Raw genomic sequence first — 23,749 nt, 5'->3', positions numbered from 1 at the left:
ATGCACAAGGCATTGGAGTTCAGACATGTGCAACTAACTGTAGGCAAGACTGCTGTGCAGTCTGTAGCATGCTACAGACCGCACTCTCACACACAATAACCCCACCCAGCCATCCTGAAGACAATGGACAGTATGAATGTCCCACCAAATAACAAACAAGGTACCACAAATTACCACATAGGTGATAAACCAGTATGTATGGAAAGAGTAACCAGGGACCTAGGGACACAAGTGGACAGTAACCTGTTATGTGACACCCACATTGCCAATGTGGCCAGGAAGACTGTCTACATTTGACACCGTATCAGGAAAGGAGTCACATCTACGCAACAGAGGTCATTGTGCCCCTATACTATTCTCCAATCACACCCATAATCCAGTACAATGCCTCATATGGGATGTACCTTACCTGACACCTGCAGCAGTTAGAAAGACCTCAAAGGTACCTCACCAAGAGGATAAAGGGTCACAAATATATGTCATATGCTGCCTGGCTGTAGACACCCCAGCTGAATCCAGTCACATACTGCCTACACAGAGGCATTGCATGCCTGTTGTAGGAGGCCATGCCCAACACAGGAGTAATGGACATGCTCCACCCCAGAAAACACAAATCCATCGGAGCTGTGAGAGGGAGAGATGTCAACCTCAACAAATAATGAAATAGGATGTGCTGGTGGGACAGATACATAATCCAGAGGCTCCCACACCCTGGACCAGAATCCCATTCCATGTAAGGCATGGAGCCCCTCACTGACACTCTTCAACAGGAATCTTGCCAAGTGGATGGATGATTGTAGAGTTACACTGGGGGTCTTCACTGTGTCATGTCCAGACAGAGGCACAGCAAAGCAAAACATAAATGGCCATAATATGCACATAGCAAGGTGTCAAAAGCCACACACACTCTGGCTAGGCTAACAAATGCCCAGGGTGGATAGCCTAGTATGACCCTATGAACCTATGAAGATACAAATTGTACAGGACACTAAGGATAATCCCAAGGCTTTCACAACTGATGGTAGGAACCATGTTGGGAATTCACAGATATGCCCTGAATCACACAAATATCACAAACACACACACATATTGCCAACATACATCCTGACAGGTGCAGTGCAAACCCCCCCCCGAATGCAGAATATCTATCCCAGCAGACTGCTGGCCCCCTGACATTACAGATGCTGAGGTAACAGCCAACATCTACAAAGCAAAACACACAGCAGCAATGGTATGGGATGTTGTCCTGGGCTTAGTGCAACATGGACTCCAAGATGAATGGAATGCCAAACCACACTACTGCTCAATGTCAGCCTTACCACAGAATATGTACCCAAAGAGCAGTGTACAACAACAGTGGTACTTCTCAACAAAGGTGTTGCCTGAATGGATACTGAACACTACTACCCCAGAATCCTGAGAAGCTCGGTTTGCACAGCTATGGAAAGGATCAGCATGTACCACAGACATAAAGATACTGGGGACCTACTGACACCGGAACCAACCCAGTGTGGCCTTCCCAAGTGCAGATCCTGCCCCTAACCATGTTTGACTCAATTGAAACAGCCATTAAGGTCATTGATGAGGGCAATGTGCTCCACACAGTGTATCTGGACCTTACAAAGGCTTCTATACAATACCCTACGTGTTCATTATAGATAGGCTCACCAGCTTAAATATAAACCCACATGTCAGTAGAGGGGTTGCAAACCAGACCAAGGACAGAACAGACATGGTCAGACATGCTGCAGCCATGTCAGACTACAAACCAGATATAACTGGCATCCCACAAGGCTTTGTCCTGGGATCTCCCTCTGGTATATATGTCCCATAGGTACAGGCAAACATGGAAGGACTGTGTCCGAACATGTTTGCAGAGGACTACAAACTGCTCACCACATATGATCCACCAGCTGACACAAGCATCCCACAAAAGGGCCACATAGAAACAGACAACTGGTGCCATAGCCATGTCAGCAAGCTAAGTGCAGAAATGTGCATAGTCAACCCCCGTGGATATACAGTAATTGCCCACCAATTACCACACAGGTGTTAACCCATTATGTACTTAACATGTAATGAGAGACCTGGGGATACAAGGTGATAGATATCCTGCATTGGACAAACATGTGCTGTAGTATTTACAGAAACATACCATATACCCACCTAATCACGAAGGCTGTCAGATCTAGATAAAGGGAGGTCATTGTGGCTCTGCAGTCATCCTTCATCAGCGGTACAATTGACTACAATAGCCCCTGTGGGATGTACCTCAGCAGACACCTCCATCAACTGTAAAGTCCCCAACAGTACCTCATCAGGAGTATCAAAGAGCTTGCACAGATGCCATGTGTTGCCTGTGTTGCTGGCATCAATAAACATGCTGCACCTTGTGCAATCTGAATGGCAGTGAGCTATACACATGAGAGACCTGAACCCCAGCACTGACGTACATAGGACAAGCTGTACTGCATGCTCCATAACACAGAAGCCACCCCCAGCACAGGCTACCCATAGAGTCACTTATCAATCTTCCTCAATAGGAATCCTGAGGAGTGGATGGGAGATGGTAGATATATCCTGGGTACCACTGTCATGCCACAGGTAGACACAGGCACAGTATACTAACCATGACATATGTCATGGCAAACCCCACTTACAATGTGTGTTGAAGGACAAACATACTCCAACTAGCATTACACATGGACTAGGGCACATCGCTAGTGTTTGCAAATGTACACCTATGTTGTGGAATACACTACCAATGTTGGACAAGCCTGGTTTAAGTAGTTCATATCTGAACAGAATGCAACATGGTCAGATGTACACAACTGGCCCGTAACCAGGCTGTTGTGCCCACTATCAAAATGTAAAGCAGTGATAGCAGTAAAGCCCAGGATACTGCCCACCACAGTCAAAGTACTACCAGTACACTATACAGTACTACAGTGTTAGGTCAGTGTGAAAGGATGTTGACAACTGTATGCAAAGTATCCCATGCAAACACTGCAGGCACAGTATAACCCTGTTGTGTTCACACACAAAGCAGTTGTACCGTAACTACACAACATGACACACAACACACAACCATAAACGGGTGATAGTTGTTGAAGTTCACACTCATCCACAAATGTGGTGGGCTGCAAAGTCCAACATATGGAATGCTCACACTGGGCATGCTCACACACTTTGACAACATGCCATGGGAAGGCTGAACTGGGCATGCTCACACACTTGGCCAAATCTCGGTTTAGCAGTTGGACACACATAGCTGGTATTGTTATGTGTTATTCCAGGAACCAACAACATTATAGCAGTCTGCCCAGTGCACACAGCTAAATGACTACAGAGACATATGTGATATAGTGGATCCCTCCCATATGCAAACATCTTCCACAGATGCACAAGTTGTTCATACAAACAGGGAATGCTATGGCAATAGAGATGTGCAAACAGTCTATCAGCAACAAATAATGTGCATTTGACAATTAAACATATGGGTGTAGAGGTCAACACTAGGCTGTTTGCCCTTGGGAATGACAGCTTAGCCAGAGTGTGCTTGGTGTCTGCCTCCCAACAGGATGCACATTCCCCTTTCTAAACACAGATGATGTCAGCACCCTATAAGTACAGCAGGAGAAAAGAAACGTCCCAGTAATCCGAATAGCGCACTCTGCTAATGCGTCCGTCTCAAGTGTCATAACATAGTTAGGTAGGGGTTTCAAATCCTGCAAATACTCAGTGCGTGTGTGAGTGGGGTTGGTGTGTGTGTAAGTCTGTGGGAGAGAAATGTCCCTTTTGGCAACTAGGAAAACACCCTACAGGATGCACATTCCCTTTCTAAACACCGATGATGTCAGCACCCAATAAGTACAGCAGGAAAAAAGAAACCTCCCAGTAATGCGAATAGCGCGCTCTGCTAATGCGTCCGTCTTAAGTGTCATAACATAGTTAGGTAGGGGTTTGAATCCTGTGAATGGCAAGTGTGTGCCTCTGTCTGAGGGGAGTTGTGTGTATGAGGGAAATGTCCCTTTTGGCAAATAGGAAAACACCCTACAGGATGCACATTCCCTTTCTAAACACCGATGATGTCAGCACCCTATAAGTACAGCAGGAGAAAAGAAACCCCCCAGTAATGCGAATAGCGCGCTCTGCTAATGCGTCCGTCTTAAGTGTCATAACATAGTTAGGTAGGGATTTGAATCCTGTGAATGGCAAGTGTGTGTGTTTGTCTGAGGGGGGTTTGTGTGTGTGAGGGAATTGTCCCTTTTGGCAAATAGGAAAACACCCTACAGGATGCACATTCCCTTTCTAAACACCGATGATGTCAGCACCCTATAAGTACAGCAGGAGAAAAGAAACCTCCCAGTAATGCGAATAGCGCGCTCCGCTAATGCGTCCGTCTTAAGTGTCATAAAATAGTTAGGTAGAGGTTTGAATCCTGCGAATGATAAGTGTGTGTGTCTGTCTGAGACGGTTAGTGTGTGTGAAGGTAATGTCCAGTTTGGCAAATAGGTGAACAGATTACATGATGCACATTCCCTTTTCTAAACACTGATGATGTCAACACTCTATAAGTATAGCAGGAGAAGGGAAAACTCCCAGTAATGCAAATAGTGTGCTCTGCTAATGCGTCCGTCTCAAGTGTCATAACATAGTCAGATAGGGGTTTGAATCCTGCTATTGACAAGTGTGTGTTTCTGGCTGAGGGGGGTTAGTGTGTGTGAGGATAATGTCCCTTTTGGCAACTATGTGAACAGACTACAGGATGCACATTCCCCTTCCTAAACACTGTTCAGCAGAAGGCCATGGCTCTGGCACAAGTTGTCTATCGCTATGATGCCCCTTTGGAAGATGCTTGTGTCAGCTGAAGAGGCGATTATGGTGGCCTGTTTGCAGTCATCTGCATATGTGGACAGCCACAGTCCGTCCATGTTGGCCTGTACCTCCAATAAATATATACCAAACAAGAGGGTCCCAGGACTGAGCCTTGTGGGACACAACCCGTAACTGTTGTGGGGTCTGGCATGGCTCCAGCAATGCTAACCATGTGGTATCTGTCCTTGAGCCACTGTGCAATCCATCTAGTGACATAGGGCCTTATATTTAAGCTGGTGACCTTCTCTAGAATGCCCAAGTGGGGTATTGTTGTGAAGGCTTCTGCAAGGTCCAGGTAGGCTGTGTGAACCACCTTCCCTCACAATGGCCTTGGTGACTGTTTCAAAGATATCAACCGGGTTAAACCCGTAGTGCTGGTGTGCTCTCAGTAGCCCTGAACCAGGCATCTGTAACTGCACAGATATCGATGTTTTCCATGCCAAGGAGTGTTTTGGGTGCACGATCTGTAGGTTTACATATCTGGCGCGTAGCATTGCTCTTAGTTTCCTATCCCTTGTGATACCTATGAAGGTGGGTTTGTCATCTGAGCCCTGCCTAACATAGGCACTATGGGGTAGCAAGAGCCTTTGCCAATATCTGAATGACCAATGCAAACTGTACACATGCTCATAGGATGCAAGTGTCAAGGAATAGTCTGAGTGGCCAGTATAGTCCTCCAGCATGGGTCCTCTGAAGTCATCCACCCCAGTCTACACAGGTGTAGAGTCTGCTTGTGCTAAACACAGTTTGTGTGCAGTGACAACCTTGCCTGGGGTGGAGATGGGATATGGATGTCCAGGAAAGGTGGGCATGGGCAGGTATCAACAATGGTGGTCTACCTCTGGTGTGGAACAGTGGGTACCCACGTTGCAGATGGACAGGAGCAATATGTATTAACCCATGTGGCTGTGGTGTGTGGTTCTGCCATAGCACATGGACCCACAAATTGTAGTGGCGGTAGGGTAAAGTGGTAGAGGCCTGAGTAGTTCTCACACACAATATGCCTGTACCTGATGTTAACAACTGGAATGGTGTATGTGAATACCTGCATATCCTGGCACGGTTCCCAGGGAAGCTAGGTGTGTCCTGGATGTGGGTGTGGTGTGCTGGACTGGTAGTGTTGTGTGTTACAGGTCCTGTGGTCCCAAAGCATGGTATAGAACATAACCTGCCAGTGCGATGTGCACATCTGACCCTGATGTAGGTGGCTGCAAATGCATATACATGCTATCCCCACCTGACAGGTAGTACGACCACAAACCTCTGTGGAAATGAAGATGTCAGCACCCTAGAAATACTACAGGTGCAGAACAGATGCCCAGTAATTGATAGCGCTCTGCTAATGCGCGTCGCCTCAAGTGTCATAATATAGTTAGGTAGGGGTTCGAATCCTGCAAATGCTCAGTATGTGTGTGGGTGAGTGGGGTTTGTGTGTGTGAGAGGGAAATGTTCCTTTAGCCAACTGGGAGAACACACTACAGGATGCACACGCCCCTTTCTTAACACAGATGATGTCAGCATCCTATAAGTACAGCAGGAGAAGGAAAGCTTCCCAGTACTGAATAGCTCTGCTAATGCGTTTCCCCTGTGTATCGTAATGTAATTAGGTAGGAATGTGAAACCTGTAAAGACATGTGTGTGTGTGCATTTCCGTATGAAAAAGATGTTAGTTCTGGCAATCAGGTGATCACACTACCTGATGCACATTACCCTTTAAAAAGTACTGATGTTGTCACCACCGTATAAGTATAGGCAGAGACGAGGAACTATGTAGTAAACCAAACAGTGCGCTTTGCTAATGCGTCCTCTCACGTGTCATGACATAGGTAGGTAGGGAATGAATCCTGCATATGGCAAGTGTGCATGTGTGGGGGTAGTAGGGTGTGTGTAAATGCAAGTGTGAGGAACAGATCCTTTTGGCAAATACTACTATACACCAGATGCTGCATACCCCACCAGTAAACACAGGGGATGTCACCACACTATCAGCACAGCCAGACAGGGCTAGTTGGCTAGTAATGCCAATAGTGTGCTCTGCTACTGTGTCTATTACCATCGCCCAAGTACAGATAGGCATGTTTGGGTAACCCACAACTACCACGTGTGGTTGTGTCACACAGTATGACCTTGTGCGGTGTTTGTACATAACATTGCATGCCATTGCCTAACCCAGCAATGGCATTGCACACATGATGTATGTGTGTGACACATACACAGGAATACCTGTGACCTGCAGTAGTTACCATGTCTGACACATGCTTTGTGTGGATAAATGGTATTAGCGATGTATACCAATATGACTGTGTGTCTTACTGTGCAGGGTCCGCACGTGGTATGTCCCTATACAGTGTGGGTGTCTATGGTGAAAGACCTACAGCAGGGGATACACATCTGGTCTGGGCCATATAGTGTACATGTAGTCAATGTACAGGTACTGTATGTTCCCACCTGTTGTGGTAGTGGTAACATGCCATTCCACTGCATTTCGGTGACCACATGCTGTGAACTCTTCAACTAGAGTGTTGTAGCTACAGTAATGCTCACACACAATGTTCGGCTGGATGCAGTATGGCCTTATAAACACAGTTCATGGGACTGTCATATTGCCGGTGTTGTTATGGAGGATAGGTGGTCTTCCTGTGTATGTGAGGGTTGTGTGTGCCATGCTATGACCCAGATGGCAGTCCGGCACACTGTCAGCTGCACTTGAGTAGGCCCTGATGGTTTGTGCTGTGCCAACAACCTGGAGGTGTGTGTATCTGTGTTAACTCGGAATACCACACCCCTATCCATGTGTGTTACATGTGTAGGGGACAACGGGCATGGTAAGGGGCATAACCTGTCAGTGATGGGTAACACCTGTGAGCCATGAATCATGCATCTGGTACTGCACAGACACTGCAGTTCACCATGCTGAGGGCAGTGTCCGGTGCATGCATCCTCCGGTGTACACTGCTGTAGTTGTGTAGCAGCACTGTTAGTGTCCTAACCTGTGTGATACCCACCATGTCCTGCAGCATATGGCAGTATGTGTGTACCAAGGAGCCTTGCCAGTATACATCGGGCCATGTGTGTCACGTGCAAGATGACCCGTGAACATCAATGTGGCCTCCCTAGCATGTAAGCACACATTGACAGCCAGTGGATACCCTATGAATGACAGTGGAGACTGAGCATAATGTAGACATAAAACAGCCGTCCCACATATAGTGGTAGAATACCTGGGGAGGGTATGTTGGCAACCAACATCAGGCTCATACTGGCCTGTGCCACATGCTGAGAGATCCATTCTATGTTCCCTATCATGTAGTCCAGGGAGGTATGTCCCAGGCAGCCACACTGGCATGGTCAATGAGTGAGTCATATCTGTCCATGCCTCTGTCTGACCTGTATGCATGTGTGCTGTGGTGGACCATAGTGCCCCTGAGTCATATCACTGTGCCCTTCACCAGATACAGCCTGTTGAGCGGGACCCCAGTGCAGCACACATGACAAGTACCTGACACATCTGTAGCAGGTGTGTTGTGTAGCCCTACAGGCTGTGGGTGTGTGGCACAGGGGATGTGCGTGCCATGTATGGCATGTGCTGTGTTCCGACGGAACATATGCCTGTGTGCCAGCTGCGGAGGTGTGTGACGCACAGGCAGGCTGCTAGTCTGAGTCCCCACGTATGCCCCAGTGTGTTCGGCATGCTGTCAGTGTGTGGCAATGTCTGACTGGTATTGTCGTCACTGTAATATCATGTATTGCTTTATTTATTTATCCTACATATGTTGACTGGGATAGCCCAACTGGATGCATGTCCATTCCCAGGGTAGGCCCGTGGAGACAAGCTACGAGGGTAGCAGATACAGCATTACAGAATACTAGCATGACATAGTACAAACAGAGTATTTACAGAGATTACATAAGTAAGCAGGTCCAACATGTTCCACAGGTTAATGTTAGACCTGAGCACAAGCCAGGATTAAATTGTATTTACACAGTACAGTGGTTCACAGGTTACACATCCGAGTTAGCCAGGCCTGATACACTGACATAGCCAGTTACATGACAAATGTTGTTTGAGTCTACTGTTAAATGACCTAAGGTGGACATTAGGGTAATACCAGCTGGAAGTGGGTTCCAGGATCTACTTACAGGATTTGCAAAGAAAGAATCACCAGCTGTGGTAATAAACTCGCTAGTTCGAAGTAGTACAATGTTAGAGGATCGAAGCGGTCTAGGATTGTTATAGGGGGTGATTGTAATTTAAGTGCAGGAGTATTGTCTGGATTATGGAGGATTTTATAGGCCATAATCAGTTGTTTATACCGTATTAGGCTGGGTATTGCAAGCCAACCAAGCTGATTTAGATTGATGCAATGATGTGTCCTAACAGGCGGGCCAGTGGCAAACCTGGCAATGTGGTCGTAGTAGATCCATTGCTTGTTAAGGACAGTCTTGTTCATATGTGAGAGTAGAGGGGATGCATACAGAAGGGCTGGAACAAGGTGTGAGCGAGCTATGGCACCTTTAGCTGGAGGGGCTAGGAAGGCTTTAATTCTGTAAAGTGACCCTAGCTTTCTATTGATGGCTTGGCTAATCTGGTTAACATGTATGTCACATATGAGGTTATTGTCTATGATGACACCTAATAGTTTTTGAGATAGGTCAGGGTAGATTATTGTGCCATCAGTTGATGTTATGGTAACGGTAAACGTGGTAGACCTACGTGTTTGTGGAATAACAGCAGTTCAGTTTGATTGGGATTTAGGATCAGACGATGTTCAGAAAGCCAGTTTGCTATTGTATTACAGGTGGTCTGGGTAGCTGAACATAACTCTACTGGAGATGTGGCTGAGCAGATCAGAGTAGAGTATACAGCATATTGGATACAGCTGGCTTTTGGGATGACAGTACAACGGTCGTTAATGACAATGGAGGACAGCAAGGGCCGTAGGATAGAGCCTTGTGGTACTCTGGGGGTGTTAGGTAGACGGTTAGAGGGTTTGTTCTGCCAGAGGCGGCCTGCTGTTGACCATGCAGGTAGGATTGACACCATTGGAAGGCTCCAGTATCTAGACAGTCTGTGCAGGGTGTGGAGTCCACGCTGGTGATCAACCATATCGTATGCCTTTGAGTTATCCAAAAAGAGGGCTGTGGATATATCATTGATGTTGCAAGTATGGCTTATGGTGTTAGTGAAGGCTAGGAGGCCTGACGGAGTGCTGTGGTGAGGACGTAGGCCATGCTGAGTGTCTGCCATAATGCGAGTTTGGATTAGGTGGTGCATGACCTGTCTATGACGAAAGTCACCATAATCTCTGCAAGTGGAGAGTGTATAGCTATTGGCCTATCAGTGGAGACGTCAGTAGAGCTGCCTCCTGTGTGAAGTGGGATTACATATGACATTTTCCGGATGGTGGGAAAGTTAGTTTCTAACATAGTACGTTTGATTACCTTTGAGACGGGGTAAGCAATAGCATCATCTGGTTTTGATAGGTACTCGGCAGGGTGTTGATCGGCACACAGTGTAGTGGGTTTCACTGTTACAACTAAGGTACAGAGAAGTGAAGTGTCGACTGGTTGGCAGCTGGACGCAAGTAGTTTTCTAGGGGTGCTGCTTTCAGGACCAGGGGAGCTAGGAGGTAGATGGCAAGCTAGGGCCTGCACTGTCTCAGTAAAGGACTGGTCAAAGCTATCAGGAACATCTTCAGGGGTATTATCATTAGTAGCAGCAGGGATTGGGTTTGATGTTTGTCCAATGTAGTATATATGACATGCCACCTGACAGGGTATGGCATCACTGGGTTCAGAGAGACCAGTCCCCAGATTGGCTGTGTGGTGGCATCCCACACATGTGTTGTATATACCTGGCCAAGGGTGATGGCTGACTGCATACATGTGGCAGCTGTGACAATGACACATGACCCACATATACCACGACTGGACCATAGAGGTGATTCACAGGTTACCTTTGGACATGCCGCCCTAGTAGTGTGATTGCCATGGTGAGTACCAACACATAGGGCCAATGGGGAACAACATACTGAAGGTGTGTATGTGTGGGTGGACTGCCTCTGTCTCATAGCACTGACATATATGACTGCACACGGGTACATGCCGGTAAGACGTGTGCAATGTGTCACAGGCAACTTACATGCATTAGGACAGACAGTGACGTTCTGTCATGTGTAAGGTTGACATACATATGGTACGCTATGCAGATGTCACTAGCAGTCTACTGAAGCACTGTAACCCTGCATTGCAGGTGTAAGCAGTGTTCCAGGGGACCCCAGGCGAACATACATGCAAACAAGGCTACAGTAAACAGGGCTGGAAGTACTGCATCATACAACAAAGAAGGGGTAACAATAACAGTAAGTAACAATGCATATATGTAGGCACTATCAACATGTACCCAGGAATACGCAGCACAGATGGCCATGGTGGAACCGATATTATGTCATACTTATTTGTGGTCTGGACAACATTGGTACTGCACACATATCTAGATGCGTGAACATACACATGGCATAGTTGTTGTGGGCATCTTGACACCATTACTGTACATGTCCACCATTGCATATCACTACTTGCGTTAGCTTTCCCCCTGTGCTACCCATGTATGCGGCTATCTGTTGACAACCTTACCACCGGCTTGCAATTATGTGCAGCTGTTATGCTTTGGTATGTACTATGGGTGCAGATAACAATTCAGGACATTCATACCGTTACTACAGCAGGCATGCTGGGGTACACACACAGTCATAGCAGCACACTGTACTGTTACCAACATGATACTACTAATACACATCTATGTAGTCACCCTGTGCATCAGCAACGTGTTTACCTGTTCCCGCAATGATGTTGGAGATTGCAGGAGGTGGCACAGTGTCATCATATGCACAGGGTGTGGATTAGGTATGCCTGAGTCAGCCACTGATACCACCAATTGACATGTGTGTGTATGTGTGTTGGTGAGGGGCAGCAGTACAGGGTGGGGCAGTGTTGCTGCAGTGTGTGCGTATGTGGTTGCCCTAAGTGTTAACATTCCGCATGTGTGTATGCACGCACACAGTTCCACCTCATGGCTGCCATATACAGGGGTTGTGGACAGCCACAGACTGCACCTGGCAGGCCATACAGATCAGTGTCTGTGTGCACGGACACGGTACCTGTGCCTGGCAGGGTGCTACGGACCGTATCCAGTACAACGCCTGACTGGGTACTGTCATCAGAAGCGGGAGTGTGTTGACTGGACACATGTCCCTGTTGGGACTGTCCAGAGCCACGTGCACGTGGTCTCCTGGGGTGTTCTGATGACAGCACAGACCCAGCATTGCTGGGGCTGCTGCTGGCACTATGGGGGCGTGCGCGAGCCTGTTGCCGTCCACACCGACTGCCAGCTGCTGCCGCTGCCGGCATACGGCCACGTCGACGCCACAGACGCCCACCACTGCCCTGGCTCATGGACATCTGGTTGTGGAACTGCTGTAATATGTCCCCACAATGTCTGTCTATGACATCGGTGAAGTTACGGATAGCATCCGCAATGTCACGCATACTGTCTGTCATGGCTGTGCGGCATGCTCTGAGCTCCCTCAGACCCTGTCTGGTGTACATTTCCATACGTGACTGAGCCTGCATGACAGTCCGAAACATCGCTGAGGTTGACAGACCTCTTTGGGCACGTCGGCCAGAGGTAGTACGCCCACGGATGCTCCCACGAGAACCCATGGGCAACTGTCTGTGTGGTACCATCGGAGGACCCTGCCCATGGCTGCTGTGTGGGGAAGCATGTGCCACAGGTACCACATTACCCTGGTCTATGCCCGCTGTATCCTGTCCATCACCTAGGGACAATGGTGACATAGGATGTATAGGCAGGATGACTGCGCAATGATGGGGTTGACAGCTGTGTACTGTCAATTGGCTGACCAATGGCAGACCCTGACACACCTTCCTGTACCATTACACATATATCATCATTACCAGTAGCCGTGGCACAGGATTCAGGTTCCCTGCTGCAGGTCACCAGAGCAGCCCCAGAACCTGTGGGATGAAGACAGGAAACACAGTTTACATTCTCCAGACATTGTTACCAGTGATGCACTTATACACACATGCACACATGGACACATGCACACGGGCACACATGCACACATGCACACATGCACACGTGGACACATGCACACGTGGACACATGCACACATGGACACATGCACACATGCACACATGGTCACGTGTACACATGCACACATGCACACATAGACACAGGCACACATGCACACATGCACACGTGGACACAGGCACACATGCACACATGCACACGTGGACACAGGCACACATGCACACATGCACACGTGGACACAGGCACACATGCACACATGCACACGTGGACACAGGCACACATGCACACTTGGACACAGGCACACCTGCACACATGCACACATGGGCACTGACACATCTGCACACATGCACACATGCACACCCTGCAGTATACACACAGAGCACTACTGAGTTACACTACTGTTACTAGCATTATCAGGACTATTACAGGTTATGTTAAACACACTCACCAGCATGGATGGCCTGTCTCTCTGTAACCCTGGAGGGACCTGCAGAAATGATGAGATTAATGTCAGTGGGCACATCTGTCCCATTGATATTGCATATGATACAGTGTACAGAATAGTCAGGTGTACATATGGCATATTACCTGCACGCTCCATGTCGTGCTGCTGTGTGGAACCAGCCTCCATCATAATGCAGGTGTACTGCTGTTGGTGTTCCGGGGCTGGAGCCACAACACTTAGGAGTAGCCCCTCCAGTCTGGTGAGGGGGGATGTGTGGCCACCCCACCTCCTGTGGCGACCTGTTGCCTGTGGATATCTGCTGCACGCTGCCGGACACTTCGGATTAAATCACTGCAGTGATGTCGTACCTGCTCATATGTCCTGTTATGCGTGCCAATTTCATTTACCCTACGGACCAGGTCTTGTCACAGTGCGGCCCTCTCCTGCTGGTTCTGACTGGTACAGGAAAACAGGATGTCATACTCCCGCACCAGGCTCTGGTGGATCTCCTCATCCTCCGCCACGGAGTAGGCGGGTTTACGCTGTCGTGCCATCTCCCTGGAAGAGAACACAGACAGGATATCAGCAGACCATGTCAGCAATGTATGGCACACATACTATACATGATACGCATGTGTAGTGATATACTACTACTCCCATATGTTGCATGTGTGTGTGTCGTGGTGGATACACAGGTACATGGCCAGATATCAGTGCTCAGCCAATACCTGTGCAACAATACCTGCCACATTCCACACTACGTAGTAGCATGCCCCATCGGTCAGCACACACTGACAGGTGCTATGCACAACCTCACTCTGGGGGTCCATCCCAAGGTACTGTATGTGGGACACCGTCCACTACTCTGATGTGGACAGACATTACTCGGCCTGGATATACATATCCCACCACCACCACCAGAACAGTAGACTACATTGATATGTATGTGGTTAGACAGTTATTCACTTGCTGGGACTGGGATGGTATCCATGCAGCACACTGGGCCAGTGGAAGCCACGAGCCGCACTGCTGACCCCTTTGCAAATGCTTACCACGGACATGCTGCGGATTGCATGACACTTGTACACACATGTCTAACCCAGACCCTATGCACAACGGTTAGGCATCCTGTCCAGTGGGCCCAGACAGAGGCAGATTGTATAACAATAGCAGGAGGCTACTGCAGGACAGAGCACATTCACATTAAAGGTAGGCATCTGTGGTCAGCACTGGTACTATGCTACAGTCCGTCATAACAACAGCCACAGCCTACTCTGGGAGGGAAATGGACACAAACACTATGGATGACCACAAGGCCTTCTTCAGTTATGTTACACATATGGACCACATGCCTCGGATATGCTCTGTGTTAGCCCACACCTACTTAACATTCACCAAACACATGCATATTGCCAACATTCCTGCAGACATGTTCGGTGCACATATCCCCCCTCCCTCTCCCTCACCTTTGGGATACTTATCCCAGCTGGATGTAACCTCCCTATCATCGCACATGTCCAGGTGAGGGCAGCCTCAGCAGAGGAGAACACACAGCATCACTGTGACCTCGTGGTCCCCTGGATGTGTGCTACCAGCACTCTGAGGGACATACCACCGCATGTAACACTGATAGTTTATCTTGGCCGTGCTACAGGATATGTACCTGGACAGTGGCATACAGCAACAGTGGTCCCACAACACTAAGGGGGCACCTCGGCTGACCCTGGGAATTACCACATCATATGCATAATGGGCCTGGTCTGCTACGCTATGGGATTATGCAGTATGGGATGCATGTGCAGTGACATCAGATACCTGCGGACACTTGTTCCCAGCCAGTGTGCCTTTGGGATGGGCTGATCCTGACCTTTGGGCCTGGCTGACATTTCAAATCAGTCACTACAGCCATTGCTAGGCCAACGCACAGACACATGCTACCAGGATCCTGGCCTATGACTGCTTGACATGTGATGTATGGTCATCCCCTTTTGTTGGAACTACATACACACAACATATCACATGGACATACCTATGGATACAGACCTATGACACATTTGGAGGGTTCACAGTATGCACACTATTAACCTGCTACTTTGCATTACCTCTGTTTGTCGCAGCTGGTTGCGTTACCACAGCTTCTGCTTGCTGCTGCTACTGTCAGTGCTGACAGCTTCAGGGTACAGAGAGTCACAGTTTTTTTTTTTTTATTTATTTTCTTGCTCTCTCTCTCTCTCTCTCTTCCACTTCTCGCCCTCCCTCTGTCTGCTTGCAGACAATGCAATGAATGTATTGCATGTGGGGAGTGTTAGCACTGGATGCTTTTGTAGGTATCTGCATAGGTCCATGTGATGGCCTCTGCACCAATTGCAGGCCAGCATTTGCTAATTGCATACAGCCAGTTGTGTACTGATTGCAGTTCTCACTGTGATTTCAGGTCAGTGCTATAAAAGGGTATGTGTGATAGGCGTTGCCCTTTCAGATTGTGTGGGCGGGGACCATGCTGGTATGCTGTGGACAGTGTTCTGTGACTGTGAAGGTTAGTATCTCTCTCATGCTTCAGGCTGTGTTGTATATTCACAATTCTCCATTCCTCTTTCATGTTCCCTGTAGCAAGTGTGTATGCACATTGACTCCTACAACTATATATAGATATATATATATATATATATATATATATATATATATATATATATATATATATATATATATATACATATGCATACATATATCTATGTACTTTAACTGACCTTATTATCTACAGGCTGCCAACTAGCATGGCTGTTTCTTTTCACACACTACTATTATTGATATCCAGTGGTTTTGACATTTATTTTAAATGACATGCTTTGTGTACTACACATCCTATATTCCCTTTACATTCATCCCTACTTTTACAGGTTACATTTATTTTAGCACAATGTTTTTGTATAAGAGTCATGGCTTAGTGGTAGGTTGTACAGACTAGTGTTTCCAAGGTCCTGGGTTCGGGACTGACAGTGGGAGTTTATTTTTCTTTGGAACCGAGTACAGGACCTGTCAATCACAGTGACTAAGGCACTTTTAAGCAGTTGTAACTGGGCTAGCGCTGGTTTGTGCGGAGCTCACGCATGCGCACTGGCGGTTAGCTCAAGACACCCGGTTACAACCGCTAACAGTGCTTACTCTGGCTTACACCCGCTATTTTCTTTGAAAGAAAAGAAAATGGGGAGACAGGAAAGTGGTGAAAAAGGGGTCACAAAGAGGGTAAGACAGTAGGGAAACAAGCTTGGGATGTGCAGGAGGGATGTAGGTAAGGCCCATAGCTGTCCATTTCTTCAGCAGCAACAGCTGTGCATATGTATGTAATTTGGTGTGACATTTGAAACCTTCCACCCTGGGAGAGGTGTCAGGACAACAATAATACTTGTTGTACAGCCAATTGTAATTGATAGGTTCCATGTCCAGTGGACATGTGTGCGGAATGGGCAGCTATGTATGGGCGTAATTTTTTGTGGGTACAGAGTGCCCTTTTTGTTTTGTTTTTTTACAGGTAAGAGTGGTATGTCAGGTGAAGGAAGTCGGTTCAGCTGGGGAGGTAGGCTGGGTAGGTAAACAGACAAGACAAACAAGACATACAGAGGCGGTGTATGACACGTGTGGGGGTTACACAATTGGCGGGGACGGAGGTTTGGATATCCAGAGCCCATGAGCCCACAGATGGCAACAGTGGAACTGATATCCCCACCCATAGGCAGTTGCCACTGTTCCTTCACTGCCCAGGACGGGGCTGTGCTGGGGCTGTGTAGGCGGGCAACGGGCATGCCCGTTAGTTGCGCCACCCATGCCTCGAGCTGGCATAGGGGCTCAAGGACAGAGTCCTGAATCTCCCACGCACCACAGTCCCGGCCTTCGGAGGGTGAGTGGTGGATCTCCTCCGCCACACTTGCAGAGGGGCGAGCCCCATCCTGCAGCGCTTCCACCCCAGGTGGCACAGGGCCACCGGATGAGGGTCCAGACTCGGCACTAGTGCCAGGTGCACTCGCCAGCTGAGGTGGGAGAGGTGGGTCCGCTGGAACCCGCCTTCCTGTCGTTCTATGTTTTGCATTATGTCATGACAGTTTGGGTTAGTGACATATAATACCATTCACAGTTAGTTGTAACAGCATGCATTAGTATTCCCATTAACCAAACACCCAGATATTCACACCATTGAACAACGTGCATAACACATGCATAATTTGAACAGAAATACACAGTCCAACAACATGTAGGGTTAATTGATGGCAACAGGCCATCAGGTGTGGATGTATGAACAGGGCAGATGCATCAACAGACATGCAAATATATATGACCCAACAGGACAAACGTCCAGGGGTGTTAATTGTGATTGCACATACCATTTTCACGTGGAATGGGTTATAGGTGGTTATAGGGTGGGGTAAATAAGGTAATATTAACACCTTCGAATACCAATACATATGCTGTACATTTCTAATAGTTACAGTTATATACACACTACTGTTCTAACTACAGTGTCCTATATGTTAACTATTTCACCTTGCTGATAGGACTGTTACTGCAACATCAATATACATTTTAGTGTTCTTCATACACATTCATATCAAGCTTTGTTCAGATACATCATCCTGCTACTTTTGCTTTATATACCTGTAGACAAGTGTGGATGTTTGGTATATCAGACAATCATCCTATCTGCGTATTTCAGACTGGGAGCAACATATCCAGATTTTGGGATACACATTCCACATGCAGCAACACTTTGAACAGATTTTGCTGTTTGGTTCTGAGTCTCACATGCATTTAATTCTGTCTTGACTGCAGTATACTTTATTCAGGAGTTATTACTACTGTATTGCTGGATTCTGACACTTTCTCACACTCTCTCACTTGCTTTCATGTTACTATTCAGGATGGTACTTCTAGGCTTTATTGACATGTTTTAACAGTAGTTATTACAATCCTTTCCAGCAGTCTCACTTCTGTCATGTTTCAGTATTTCCACAGGGATATATTTCACACATGTGATTTCATCATCTTCTGCAGCTATACTTTACATCCTGCTGCAGGTTGTGTACTATTTTCTTACAGGCAGGGCATTTGTATTTCAGAATATATGTTGGACAGTTTCATGTTTAGTTTACACTTACAGGCTGGGAACTCTTGTAATCAAGCAATACTTGCATACACTTTCACACTGTTACTTGCAGATTTTATTCCTTACTGGCTACACTGCACTCTTTTGCTGACTGTCATACTTTTATATTTCTTTACAGTTACTGGTAGTGGATTACTGACCTGCCTGGTGGCGCAACCGCACCAGCCTATCGCCATAGGCTCTGCGGTTCGCAGAACGGACACCTGTAGCTGTAATATAAATGAAGTAATATTGGAATACACATCTCCATAATTTCAGCTAGTTTAACTTTTTACATACATAATTAAATGTTACTTACTCAGTGGTAGGGCGTTGGGTGATTGCCGGGCCTCCTGGATCCAAAGGTTCAGTTGGTCCTGCTTGCGTCTCTTTAGGTCTGCATGGTGGTGACGGACCTGCTCACCTGTCCTTGGAATCCCTGTGGCACTGGTGAGTTCATGAGCCAACTGGTCCCACGCCTCAGCCCTGTACGCTCCCCAGAGGACCTGGCCCTGCATGAGTTGGGCCTCATGATTGTGGACTAGGAGCCAGGCCATGTACCTGGACTCCTCAACACCCCACCTCTGCGCTCGAACGTGACTACCCTCTCCTACTCCTGACATTCTGCCTGCAGGTCTGTTCTACAATCGTTTATGCTGTGTATTCCCGCCTATGGGGCTTATACAGTCCGTTTTTCCCTCACATATCTGTGATTGGCCATTTTGGAATTGTATCAACTTCAGTAAACCTGCATTGTCATGCTCTAGTTTGTATTCATTCCTATATATGAGCTATTATTGCATTTCTAGGTACTGCTGTCATGGCTTAGTGGTTCTGTACCTTGACTATGGTGTATAGTATCCTGGGTTCGAACCTGGCCACTGCTTTTTATTTTTCATGACTGTCTAGACATGCTGAGGGGTGTGTCTGTGTAAAGGCAGTTTTGATACGGCTTGCTCAACGTTGCCCATCGGTTAGCTTGTTTATGCGCGCGCAGCTCAGCCGTTAAACGGGGTACGCTGCTTTAAGCCTCATTTGGCTATCGGCACGCATATTCCGCTCAGCTCAGTTAGGGGCACATATATTTAGCGTGGTAAACCACTGCTCAGCTACGGGCACTCATTTTGCACCAGAAACCACTGCTTATCTACGGGCACATACACTCACTCTGTTGAACTGTAGCTCAGCTATGGGCACATCTGGCAGTTTCTCTTCATTTCTTAACTCACATTTCTTCAATATAAATGGGCTATTTCATTGCATTTTACAAATATTGGGGTTTTATGTGTACATATTTGTCAGGGACTCGTTTCCTGCTTATTTTGGTAAAAAAAAAAATTGGTGTCGTGGGGGCTCGAACCATGTATGCCTGCTCTTCAGCTGACATCTCTACCGCTATGCTATTGCTTCCTGGCTTATTTTGCATATTTAGTTCTTATATGCTTCCCACTGACTGCTAACTGTAGCTGGCGCTTCTGGGCATGCCCAAGCAAAAGCGCACTTCACGGTTAAACATCTTTACAATTTAAAAAAATATGACATGTTCATTTATATTTCTTTTATGTTTAATAGTCTGTAGGGGCATGTGTTGTGTTGTGTTTATTCACATTTCCGTGGACTCTGTTGTGGGTGTCTACTTTGGGCACTTTTACACTTCTGGAGGCGTGTCCGCTTGCAGGGCTCAGCCTACGGACACGCCCCCACATGTCTTACACGGACCGTGTTAGACTTAGGTGTGATTCAGCATGCTCTCATGAATATGCAGAGCATGCTGACATCACTCCGCGACCGCAGCCTCCGTGTATGAGTTATAACTCTTACACGGAGGCTTCGTGAATCCTGCCCTTTATCTACTCCATGTACTACTAGTTACATCGAAAAAATTGCCAAATATTTTACCAGTTTTCAAAGCAGTAAAACACTAAGCGAGCACTGTCAGAGAGGTAGTATAATGTAGTACGTTATGTTTACATTCACCTTTAATGTGTCTTAACTGTCTAAATTTTTGCAGGACGTCCAGATTTTTGGTTCATATTTTTGGTCTGTTCCTTGGAAAATATGTGGGTTTTTGACAACCACTGAGGGTGAAGTCAATAAATAATGACATAGAGTTAGTTTTAGAGTTTGTGGCCTTCAGGAAATGGATGCTAACACTTCCTGTTATTCTAGCATCTGAATTTAAGGAAGGTAGGGACAGGTTATTGGTATGGAGAGCAGACAGAAAAAAATCTTTTATTTCTGCCACTGTCATTTGCTGGTTAGTACAGACAGATTTCACTGCCTAGCGTTAGACCCGAATACCATAACCAGCATGCTCCATGCAAAACAGGAGGATTATTATTATTTTACAAAATCCAGAAAATGTGAGGATACATGTTAAAGAATGGTTACATAATACAGATTGTCAATGTGTGTGTGTGTGTGTGTGTGTGTGTGTGTGTGTGTGTGTGTGTGTGTGTGTGTGTGTGTGTGTGTGTGTGTGTGTGTGTGTGTGTGGTGTGCTTTCCATATGGGATTAGCGGTCAGCATAATGGTAAGGTATTTACCTCACAGATGTAAAGTACAGGGTTTGATTCTCATCTTTGATCACTATTTGTATATCAGCTAGACATGTTATAGCCTGTAAAGTAAGTGATGGCCTAGTATTTACCTATATAATCTTAGACTCTAGTCCTTATCGATTAAGTGTGAAAATTAATAGGAACTATCTCTTTAAACCATAATTTATTTCTAAATATGTTGATTGTTTTACTTATAAAGGATGATGGGATTTTTGTATAGCTCCTTGGAAGGCCAGAAGGCCAAGGCACTACAGAATTTGAATTTAAACAGACAAATGTGTGCTTATATGTTTATTTTGTTGCCCATGTCTCAGTGTTTTAAAATAAGGAAACAGTTCAGGCCAGATGAAGGTAAATCACAATGTGCCGCCACCTGTTGAAGTTGGTGTAGACAAGATGACTGGAGGTACCCATGATTATTATGATCTGTTTTGGGGAGGTAGGAAGGGACATGAAGTTCCCAGAGAAAACCCATGCAGACACAGGTATATGATGCAAACTTCCACAAAGGAGTAACAAGTGGTCAGGATTAAATTCCAGACCCTGGGGTTGTGATGCTGATATCAAACCACAAAGCCACCATGCTGCTGAAACAATATAACCACAGCACCACAACCAGTCAGTCCAACAAAATTATTACCAGCAAAATGGACATTATCATACATGGCAAAACTAAATAAGATTAAACTACTTACAAACAAAAATGGGGTATAAAACTAATAAATCCTCCTGTAACCCTCATTACACTATTCAAATAATGCATAAGACTTACCTGACATGTTAAAAAATTAAGAATCTCAGAGTTAGAGTAGAAAAATACTTGTCGTATAACCATTTTATAGGACCCTTTCAGAACACACAAGTTAAGCAAAATAACAATATTATCACTTCAGTTTAAAATAAAAGGAAAACTGTAACTCAAACCAAACAAAACAATAAATAAAAAATAGATAAATAGAATATGGGGGAGACTAAGAAATATGATACATGAAGTATTTTTCACTCTGCAATAAAGGAATACACTGTAAGGTAAGTAAACTCAGTTTCATTATTTTAAGCTTTACCTCTCATAGTGAAACGTGTTTCCTAATCTTAGAGTGCAGGTACTTTACATATCACACATCACACATGGTGGGTAGGGGAAGAGTTCTGGTATATGATACATGAAATGTCTTGTACTATACGTTTAGGCAAATAGCTTTATAATGGGTTATGACTTACTAAGTCATAAAATTAAGCTTCCAAATCATATGCCTCCAAAAAATAGTTTTTTGTGTTTTCTTTAGTGCTAACTGGGCTGAATTATTGAAAACATGGTGATAGTTATATAAATACATTCTGTGCACTGTTTAATATGCCTCCTGTCATTGTTGTTGTTCATAGGAAGGGATCACAATACTGACAGCTGATAAAACATGAGAAAGTTGGTGTGTATGAACATGCTCAAGAGTGCACAATGATATACAGTGGTATACAATGTACACCACAACTACTGATTACATGTCTGTATAGCATGTTAGCATGAGATATTTTACACCTTATAGTTTTAGCTGTTCTCTGCCATGCAGTGTTCCACCATCATGTGTCACAGAAATTTGTAAAAATATTTAATTCATGCATCTGGTATAGCAAATAAGCTATGGTCATTAACATATTATTTATTTATGTATTTATTTGTTTGTTTGTCTTTGTTTACCAGGAAAATCCAACTGGGTAATATCCATTTTCACTGGAGGCCTGGGGAGAAAAGCTCTATTTGCTTACATTGCATTATACTAAATTCCAGTCAAATACAGAGTAGTTATATTTCTATTTACATTTATACACAAATAGTAGTTACATTTATACATATACATTCTAAGATTTTACAAAGGTGGAAGTTACTAAAGAGAAAGCACATGTGCATCTTAATGGATTGTACAGGCAGCAGTTATGTATTAAAATTGTTTTGTAATTTCAGTAAGAGGTTGAGAATATTATGTTTAAGGAGAGTATTTCGATAGTAATGTACAAGAAAAAGTTTTAACCCTGTGATGAGAATGTACAAGACCAGGATTGCTTAAGATGTTGTTTAAGCAGTGGTTTAAAACGATTGAGTTTGTCAGAGAGTTTTATTTGCATGGGGATACTATTCCAGAGTTTAGCAATGCATTGGGAGTAGAGCGAGTCTCCTGCAATATTATTTGACTTATTTATAAGTAATAAGAATTTGTTACTAGAAAGTCCCTTACTGGACAGTAGGGAATAAGTATTGCAATGTATGATGAATGAGTTTGTGTGCTGTAGTCAGTTGTGAATATGTTAGCAGTTGGGCAGTTCAAGACAGTTTAATTGCTTTAAGCTAAGACAATGGTGGGTCCTATGAGGGAGACTGGTGGCAAATTTACCTATTTTATTGTAGCAGGAGGCAAGTTTCCTTCTTTGTTTATTGTTTATGTTTGTTAGGATAGGAGTGGTGTATAAGAAAGTTAGCAGTAAAAGGTGGTGGCTAGAGTTTTTTTTGCAATATCTGTAAGAAATCCATTGAGCCTATAAAAGGAGCATCGTTTCTGGTGTGTAGATTTAATGGTGTGCAGCATATCGTGGTCATGTTTCAGACTGTCATCTTTTATAAT

Source organism: Protopterus annectens, chromosome 2.part0 (assembly GCF_019279795.1).
Source record: "Protopterus annectens isolate FY-2018-M chromosome 2.part0, PAN1.0, whole genome shotgun sequence".
NCBI classification, from domain to species: Eukaryota; Metazoa; Chordata; order Ceratodontiformes; family Protopteridae; genus Protopterus; species Protopterus annectens.
The sequence above is the reverse complement of the archived record's forward strand: the minus strand, read 5'-3'. Positions refer to the sequence as shown.